Source organism: Myotis davidii, unplaced genomic scaffold, assembly GCF_000327345.1.
Source record: "Myotis davidii unplaced genomic scaffold, ASM32734v1 scaffold60, whole genome shotgun sequence".
Classification (NCBI taxonomy): Eukaryota; Metazoa; Chordata; class Mammalia; order Chiroptera; family Vespertilionidae; genus Myotis; species Myotis davidii.
In genome coordinates this window covers 3,221,786-3,231,805 of record NW_006293007.1, presented here as the reverse complement: position 1 = coordinate 3,231,805, position 10,020 = coordinate 3,221,786, and the positions used below count along the sequence as shown (strand labels likewise).

At 45.0% G+C, this 10,020-nt stretch overlaps 1 protein-coding gene across 6 annotated transcripts in view; it reads right to left on the bottom strand.

Annotated features, from left to right (window-relative positions):
- Nucleotides 1-10,020, bottom strand: part of PPP2R5C (protein phosphatase 2 regulatory subunit B', gamma) — a 141,111-nt gene that overhangs the window by 96,100 nt on the left and 34,991 nt on the right. The window lies entirely within an intron of this gene.

The window sequence follows — 10,020 nt, the reverse complement described above, 5'->3', positions numbered from 1 at the left end:
GAAATATATCAGCACCAAATAAAAACAAGTAAACTCTAAGAATAATCTCTCTGGCAGGCAGGACTTAAGAAATTCCTCACTTCTTCACATGTACAACTAAGTTTGTCTGAACCACATACCTCTTTTTATAATTTCTCACACAACTCCCCCGACCCCTCTTGCTCACTTATGAACAAGAATGTAAAAACCCTTTGGTTCTTAAATATATTAATAAGGAGAAACACCTGGAACACGACTAGGGTGGGCAGTTACATCAATTCCCAGTCAGGGCACATATAGCTAGATTTCGGGTTCAATTCCTGGTCCGGGTGAGAATGGGAGGCAACTGATGGATGTTTCTCTATTGCATGAATGTTTCTTTCTCTCTCAAAATCAATAAAAATGTATCTTTGGGAAAGAATTAAAAACAAATAAACAAGTAAAAACACACCAAATCCCCCCCACTCCACCCCTTTCCACAGAGCTGAGGATGCTGCTGGAGTCTATAGCTGGCCACGAAATTATAACGAGCAACAGGGAGCACGCACCGGAGAGGGAGCCTCACACCTGCCTGGCTCCTCTGCCATTCGAACAGCAGGCGTGGCCTAACAAAAACAGCCTGTGCTTGGAGTCAGGTGATGGGAATTTAGATCCTGGGTGCTGACCCTCTGGGTTTGCTGGAGGTGGGTGAAATGGCTCCCCCTCACCCCCATCACCCACGGAGTGATGCCAGATGAACTCAGACTTAAGTACAATTAGGAATGAGGGGTACAGGGGGCTTCGTAATGGGTCCAGAAGCACATGCATACTGCAGGTCTGTACTTTAAAAAGATAGAGACCTGCCCTCAAATCTTTAATTTTTCACTTGAGACAAGATGAGGCAAGTACCTGTCCTAAGATTGTGATAATGAATCAGAATGCAAAATAAGGAGGAAATACCACCTAGAATCTCTCTATATAAAACCCTAGTATGCAAATAGACTGAAAGGTGGAACTGGTCACTATGATGTGCACTGACCACCAGGGGGCGAGCATGGACCATGGTGGGCGTCGGCCGTAGTGGGATGGTGGAGCAGGTGAGCAGGGCGCCAGACCAAGATGGGGAGTGGTCACTGTCAACTGGGTGAGCCTCTGGGGGTTACTGAAAATTCTTTGCTCCTGTGCCCCATGGTCCCACCCGTCGCACACACCTGCTGCCAGCGCCAGTCCCACTTGTACCTGCTGCTGGCACCAGCCCTGATCACTCAGTGCCATCCGCGGGTCCAAGTGGCAGCTGCCCATATCACACTGTCTATGTGTGATATGGGCAGCTGCCCCTGAAGGCTTCTCCACCTCCCCCTGCTCCTGAGTGGCAATTGGGCCCGGCAACCACCTCTCATACCCACTATCGGTGACAGCCTCACTCGCATCCGCTACCGGGGCTGGCCCTGCTCACCCTTGCAGCCGGCCCACTTGCACCTGCTGCTGGTGCCTGGTGCCAGTGCCCATCACTCGGTGCCATCAGTGGATGGGGACGGCAGTTGCTGGCCCCAATCACCCCTGAGGGCTTCTTCTCCTCCGATCCTGAGGATGTGCCACGGTCCCACCCAGCGCTCGCACCCGCTGCTGGTGCAGGTCCCAATTGCTCCACGCTGTCGGTAGGTGCAAGTAGGGCCGGCGCCATCAGCATGTGGGAGTGGCAGCGGCGGGAGTGGGGCTGCTGGCAGACAGGGAACAGGTGACCGAGGTGGGAGGTGCCAGGTGGGTGTGTGGAGGATGGGCCAAGAACCGCCCCTGTGCCTACCCACTTGCACCTGCTGCTGGTGCCTGGTGCCAGTGCCCATCACTCGGTGCCATCAGTGGATGGGGACGGCAGTTGCTGGCCCCAATCACCCCTGAGGGCTTCTTCTCCTCCAGATCCTGAGGGGTGATCAGGGCAGCAGCTGCCAGAAGCACCTGCTGCTGGCGCTGGCCCCAATCACTCTGCGCCGTCAGTGCATGGAAGTGGCAGCGGCGGGAGTGGGGCTGCTGGCAGACAGGGAACAGGTGACCGAGGTGGGAGGGGCCAGGTGGGGGTGTGGAGGATGGGCCAAGAACCGCCCCTGTGCCTACCGCAGCCTTGTGGCTCACAGTTCCTTTCAAGGTGCATGAATTCATGCACTGGGCCCCTAGTCTTTATATAAAACATTCAGATTAGAAGTCAAAGAAAAAGTGAAGACATTTCCTGATGCATTTTTCCCTAATGGTCTTAGATCAAAGGATCTCAACTTTCTTAGTGACTCTTTTGAGCCTTATGCATATGAAGTTCTTTAAAGAGCTAAGACTGTGATCTGGAAATCACCAATGAAACACACTCTAAAAGAGAAACAAAAAAATCAGTAATATGGGGAAGGAAAAAACCCTGAACAAGTAAAGATAAGGTATGTTTCTGGACTGGAAGCATCCTAAATAATAAAAACCTAATATGCTAAGTGTCTGGTTGGCCATTCAACCAATCAAAGCATAATATACTAATGATATGCTAAGGCCGCTCAACTGCTTGCTATGACTGTGCACTGACCACCAGGGGGCAGACAGTCAACCAACTGCTATGACGTAAACTGACCATGAGGGGAGAGGCGCTCTGACCGGTAGGTTAGCTTGCTATTGGGGTCCAGCTGATTGGGACTGAGACAGGCTGGACATGCCCTGGAGCCCTCCCACAGTCCCTCCCCAGCTGGCCAACCTCCCACGTCCCTCTCCATCCTCGCTATGATGTGCACTGACCACCAGGGGGCAGACACTCAATGCCAAGAAGCTGCCCCCTGGTGGTCAGTGCACTCTCACAGGGGGAGCACTGCTCAGCCAGAAGTTGGGCTCACGGCTGGCAAGCACAGCAGCAGTGGTGGGAGCCTCTCCTGCCTCTGCAGCAGCACTAAAGATGTCCGACTGACAGCTTAGGCCTGCTCCTGCTCCAGGAGTGGGCCTAAGCCATCAGTCAGACATCCCCAGAGGGCTCCCAGACTGCAAGAGGGCACAGACCAGGCTGAGGGACCCCCCACCCCGCCCACCCCAAGTGCATGAATTTTGTGCACTGGGCCTCTAGTAAATACTATAAATAGGCTGGTGTTAATTCTTCCTAAAATTGGTTTATAGTCAAAATTCACCTGGGTCTCTTTATTTTCCTGGTAACTTGACAAAATAATCCTTAAGCTCACTAGGAAAAATAAGAAGCAAGAAGAATGAGGACACTTCTAATAGAAAAGGCCAGTTCTACCAACTATAAAGTGTATAAATTAATGACAGTGTGATATGGGCTTAGGAGGCAAGTTGATGGGACAGAAGCAACAGCCCCAAACTGATAAATATATTTATACAAGTGTAATATTATGATAAAGAATTAATCATAATATTACACTTGACTGGCTGGCTATATGTGAAGGAAAATCAACTTAAGTCTTAATTTTATACCAAAATAAGATCTGAGTTGGTTTAAGCAGTTAAATAAATGGAAATGACAACCCCAAGTCTCCATAGCCTTTAGAAGAAAAGGGAAGTGAACATCAATTTTCAAACAGAAATGAACATTTAAAAACACTGAACCCCTAAGGGATATTGCTCACATTAAAAAGTTTCAAATTTCTGTATGTTTCCTCTGAACACCAAAAGAAAATATAAATGCTACAAATGCAACGAGTTAACAATATACTATAACTGGTTAGAAAAAAACTGAGGCCTCAATGTTTAAATGACTTAGTTCACAAAAGAACTATTATCAAGAATTGTATGAAAAAGTAATTCTTCACCTATCAAATCAGCAATAATTTTTAAGAATTATAATTACTCAATACTGGGAAAAGCAAGCTGTAACCCTGCCAAAAAATCTATAAATTGCTCTGGAAAATAATTTGATAATATGTGTCAAGATTCCTTAAGTAATTTTACTTCTGGGAATCCATTCTAGAAATACAGTAGCCATGAGTGGGCACCACATTTTTTTAACTTTAAAAAAATTTTGCTAAAATACACAAAACATAACATTTATCATCGTAACCATTTTTAAGTACACAGTTCAGTGGCACTAAATACATTCACGTTGTTGTGTAACCATCACCACCATCCATCCACTGAACACTTTCATCCTGAAAAACTGAAACTTGGTCCCCCAATAAATACAACCCCTCTTGCAACCTCCCCCCGCACCCCCAAGCCCATCTCACTGTCTGTTTAAGTCTGATTATTCTAAGGACCTCATCTGAGTGGAACCAGACAGAATTGGTCGTCTGTGATGGGATTATTTCACTCAGCCCAATGTCCTCAGGGTTCATCCACATTCTCAGAGTTTCTTTCCTTTTAGGGCCAAATAATATGCCTTTAGATGGACGGACCCTGTCTTGTCCCAATCATCCTTGATGGACATTCGTTTGCTTCCACCTTTTGGCTAATGTAAATAATACTGTTATATTCTGGGTACACAAAAACTATTTAAGTCCCTGCTTCCAACTCTTTTGGGTACATTCTGAGAAATTGAATTGCTGGATCATAATTCTATTTCTAATTTTCTGGTGAATTACCATGTAGTTTTCCACCGCAGCATTTTACAATCCCACCAACAGTGCACAAGGGTTCAAATTTCTCCACATCCTTGCCAAAGCATGTATGTACCTGGTATGTACTATTTAGTATCTATCTATCTATCTATCTATCTATCTATCTATCTATCTATCGTAGTCAACCTAATGGGTGTGAAGTATCTCACTGTGATTTTGATTTGCATTTTTCTAATGATTAGTGATGTTGATCATTTTTTATGTGCTTATTTGTCGATTTGCATTTTTCTAATGATTAGTGATGTTGATCATTTTTCATGTGCTTATTGGCCATCTGTATTACCTCTTTGGAGAAATGTCTATTCAAGTCCTTTGCACATTTTAAAGTAGGATCATTTGTTATTTTATTGTTGAGTTGTAGGAGTTCTCTATAAATTCTAGATATTAATCCCTTATCAGATAAATGATTTCCAAATATTTTTTCCATTCTGTGGGTTGCCTTTTCACTTTGTTGATTGTGTCCTTTGATGCACAGAAGTTTTACATTTTGATGTAGTCTAATTTATCCTTTTGGTTGTTGTTGCCTATGTTTTTGGTGTCATAGTCAAGAAATTATTGACAAATCCAATGTCTAAAGTTTTTCCTCTGTTTTCCACCAGGAGTTCATAGTCTTAGCTTTTACATTTAGGTCTTTGATTCACTTTGAAATAGTGTTTGTGTGTGGTGTAAAGTAAGGGCCCAACTTTATTCTTTTGCATGTGGATACTCAATTTTCTAAAAACCATTTCTTTAAAAAAATGCTTTTATTGATTTTAGAGCAAGGGAGAGAGATAAAAACATCAATGACAAGAGAAACACTGATTAGCTGCCTCCTACACGCTGTTACTGGGAACTGAAGCTGCAACCCGGGCATGTGCCCCGACTTGGAATTGAACCGGTAACCTCCTGGTTCATGGGTCAATGCTCAACCATTGAGCCACACTAGCTGAGCTCAAGACCATTTCTTGAAGAGACTGTCCTTTCCTCATGAATGAGTGGCACCCTTGCCGAAAACCATTTGACCGTATAGCAGAGGGTTTATTTCTGAGTTCTCTATTCCACTATGCTGTTCGACATGACTGTCTTTATGCCAGTACCATGCACGCTGTTTTTATTATTGTAACTTTGTGCAAGTTTTAAAATCAGAAAGTGTAAGACCTCCTACTTTGTTCGTCTTTTTTGAAGATTGCTTTGGCTATCAGGGTCCCGTAAGATTCCATGTGAATTTTAGGATGGGTTTTCTTATTTTTGGAAAAAAATACTGTCAAAATTTTAACAGGGATTGCATTGAGCCTTTAGGTTCCTTTGGACAGTACTGACATCTGAACAATGTTCATCTTCCGACCCACAAACATAGGTGTCTTTCTATTTATTTGTGTCTTCTTTAATATCTTTCACAACATTGTGTAGGTTTCAATGTCCAAGTCTTTCACCTCTTTGGTTAAGTTAATTCCTAAGTATTTTATTCTTTTTAAGAGCATCACACTTTTATTTAAGATTCTGAAATATCAGAAACTACCTTAATTCAAAGGGATTATATCACAGTAAAAAAACTACACCCATAAAAATTTTTTAGCAGGACCAACGTGGCTCAGTGGTTGTGTGTCAACCCATGAACCAGGAGGTCACAGTTCGATTCCCAGTCAGGGCACATGTCCAGGATACGGGCTCGATCCCCAGGGTGGGGGCATGCAGGAGGCAGCTGATGGATGATTCTTTCTTATCACTGATGTTTCTATCTTTTTCTCCCTCTCCCTTCCTCTGAAATCACTAAAAATATTTTAAAAATATTTATAAATTTTTAAAATGAAAATATGAGGTGTAATTTTTCAGAAATAGTATAATCATAAAAAATACTCCCCAAATATTGACAGTAGTCACTGTTGAATGTTATAGCTAGAAATATTTTTTTCTTTCTGAAACCCCTCTATATTTTTTCAGTATTGCTAAAGTAAGCATATAATACTTTCATGAAAATTGAAAGTAATTATTTTTGAAAAAACAAAGATTAAGTTACAGCAGGGAGAATCCCTCACTGACCGCTGCCTCTCAGCAGTAGGCTAATAATAGAGAAAGGACTGTGATGGGAAGCCAGGCAACAGGATAAAAAGATCTTTTGTAATGCACAAAGGAGATCATGTATGTAAAAACACAAAAATTAGCTTCATCAGGTGTGACAAACTAAACCAACAAGTTAGAGGATGTCAACTCCGTCTTGAAGGATCAGGTACTAGACAACTTCTTTTACTGCAAGGCTGTCGCTGCTGCTTGGAATCTACGTGCTCATCTAGGCTATCAGGGCTCAGTCCCTCCTGATAAAGCAAAGATTCAGCAGTGCCACGCCGGAGAGGCATGAAAGCAGTCCTCTTCCTGGCACTGGGAGAAGCCGACTTGAACAACCCTGGGGCTGGAGGTCCTTCCTCATTATGTGATCTCCCTACTCCTCGCTTGTTAGGAGTATACAACTCTGCTGAGGTGAAATGGAGAGCTCAGAAAAAAGCAGCTATGACGCATGCAGGATCCAACCACACACAGTCACTCTGGCTATGACAGGTGAGTGCAGGCAGCAGGGGACACTGGTGTGCTTTAGAAGAAGCTCCTAGGCTTCAGTGGGGGTGTGGCAGAGCCACAGAAGGGCTCTTGGCTTGGACTAACCCCTCCAGGAGGCCTCCCTCTTCTCTCCCTGCCCAGGCCCTAGACCAGGGGTTCTCAAACTTTTTAAACAGGGGGTCAGTTCACTGTCCCTCAGACAGTTGGAGGACCAGACTACAGTTTTAAAAAAAAACTATGAACAAATTCCTATGCACACTGCACATATCTTATTTTGAAGTAAAAAAACAAAACGGGAACAAATACAATATTTGTATTTGCATGTGACCCGCGGGCCGTAGTTTGAGGACCCCTGCCTTAGACAGTGCTCTGCACAGAAGTGTGCAACCAAAGTTACTAAGTGAATGATCAAGCAATAATGCCCAATTCTAACTCTACAGAGCTTTCTTATAACTCTTAAATGCCTTCCCTGTAGCACAGAACTCAGAGAAATGTGCTACCCGATGACCTGGAGAACCCCTCCCCCCCGCAACACAGAAGCCAGGGCCAGTCTCTCAGCGCGCACTCCAGCGTCTGATGGGCCCTCCTTGCCCTCTGTGGCCTCACCGCCTATCTGTGACAGCAGCCCCTCCCTCCTTCAGCGAGGCGCACTGGGAAGGGCTTGAGCTAACACTGAGGACAGGGGCTTATGGCTCAGGGTAGTGCGCCCTCCAGAAAGGAAGGTGGGCAAACAGTCCCAGGTCTCAATGCGTTCCCACGGGACATTACAGACACAGCATCTCTGTACTGCTCCAAAATGAAGGTTCAGAAAGGAATTATCCTTTTCTCTGTCACTTCATTTTGGTCTTTATTTAAAAAACAAATGGCTTATAAACACCTCCCACTGGTTTTATTTCTAGGGAGCATTTCTGAATAAAACTTTCAAATTTTCGTTTCTAATTTCAGCAAAGGCTTTATTTTTCACATCCCCAGTAATTCTGTAGGCAAATTAAATGCGCTCCATTTTAGTGGAGAAGTTTTACGGCTGTTTCATTAGGAGGTCTTTTTGGACCTAGACAACAGGCATCTTAACCACAGGCCCTGGCACTGTAACTGCTTTAACTGGAAACTCTGACTGTGGCGATGTATGTTTTGTCGGTAAGAATTTAACCTAAAAAATTTGGCTTCACTTATAGTTTAAAATAGGCTTTTTCCTGAGGCAAGTCAAAGCTACCTGGCATTCAGCCGTGTTCAAAGGTTGCCACAGGACTTTCTGATGCCAACAGCAAGGACAAAGGGACAGACACTTGTCCTGTTGATGGGAGAGTCTTGCGAGTGATTAGAAGGGTGGACCAGGTCATCCCCAGGTCAGGCCGGCAGAAGGCAGTGAAGTGGACGGACAGAAGTTTCCCTGAGCGCTGTTAGGGGACCTGGGCTGGGGAACCTGCAAAGTCAGGCAGGTCCCTATAGCCCTTCCTTGTCTTGAGGCGGGAAACCCACACAGAGTAGACAGAACAGGTGACCGACTGAAGGGCTTCGTGTCAACTCTCAATGACAGATCTGTTTTACAAAGAACCTGAGGCACGGGGAGTGATGAACCTGGATGGGTTCTAGTTGACCTACGAGAGGGGACACCACAGTAATTCGGTGGAAAAGAACAGGCGGGGGCCTGAAGTGCTTTCCATTCCTTCGTCAAACGTGCTTCTGGGGCTCTTGGCAGATGTTGGAGTGGGCCCCACAACAAACATGCAGACAGCCTCTGCCCATGGGGATGCTCCAGACAACGTGTAGTGGGTGAAGCCGTGTGTGCAGATTGCTCTGCAACCTGAGTGTCTATAATGAATGAGGTCCATCCACACAGAGGATGCCACTCAGCCTTAAAAAGAAAGGAGATTCTGACACAGGGGTCTTCAAATTACGGCCCGCGGGCCACATGCAAATACAAATATTGTATTTGTTCCTGTTTTGTTTTTTTTTTACTTCAAAATAAGATATGGGCCGAAACCAGTTTGGCTCAGTGGATAGAGCGTCGGCCTGCGGACTGAAAGGTCCAGGGTTCGATTCCAGTCAAGGGCATGTGCCTGGGTTGCGGGCACACCCCCAGTGGGAGATGTGCAGGAGGCAGTTAAGCGATGTTTCTCTCTCATCGGTATTTCTAACTCTCTATCTCTCTCCCTTCCTCTCTGTAAAAAATCAATAAAATATATTGTTTTTAAAAAAAGGATATGTGCAGTGTGCATAGGAATTTGTTCATAGTTTTTTTTTTAAACTATAGTCCGGCCCTCCAACAGTCTGAGGGACAGTGAACTGGCCCCCTGTTTAAAAAGTTTGAGGACCCCTGTATGCTACAATGTGGATGAGCCTTGCGGACATCATGCTCAGTGTAATAAGCCATTCACCAAAGGACAAACACTGTATGATCCACTTATGAGGGACCTAGGGGAGTCAAAACCAGAGACAGATGGTGGATGCCAGGGGCTAGCTAGCGTGATGGATTAATAGCACAGGGGCCCTAACTGGTTTGGCTCAGTGGATACAGCGCTGGCCTGCGGACTGAAGGGTCCCAGGTTCGATTCTGGTCAAGGGCATGTACCTTGGTTGCGGGCACATCCCCAGTTGGGGGTGTACAGAAGGCAGCTGATTGATGTTTCTCTCTTATCAATGTTTCTAACTCTCTATCCCTCTCCCTTCCTCTGTAAAAAAACCCCAATAAAAATATTTTTAAAAAATAGCACAGGGTTTTGGTGAGGATGGTGAATAGACAACAGTGATGGGCATTGTGAATATATTTAATGCTACTAAATTGAACATTTAAGAATGGTAAAAATGATACATATTATGCTTTGTATATTTACTGGAGGAGACAGAACCAGCGGCGGGGAGACCACCTTTGGGGAAGGCAGGGCACCAAGGAAACTCAGCGCAATAGGGCCCCAGAGGGACTGGAAAGAGGATGGGATCATTC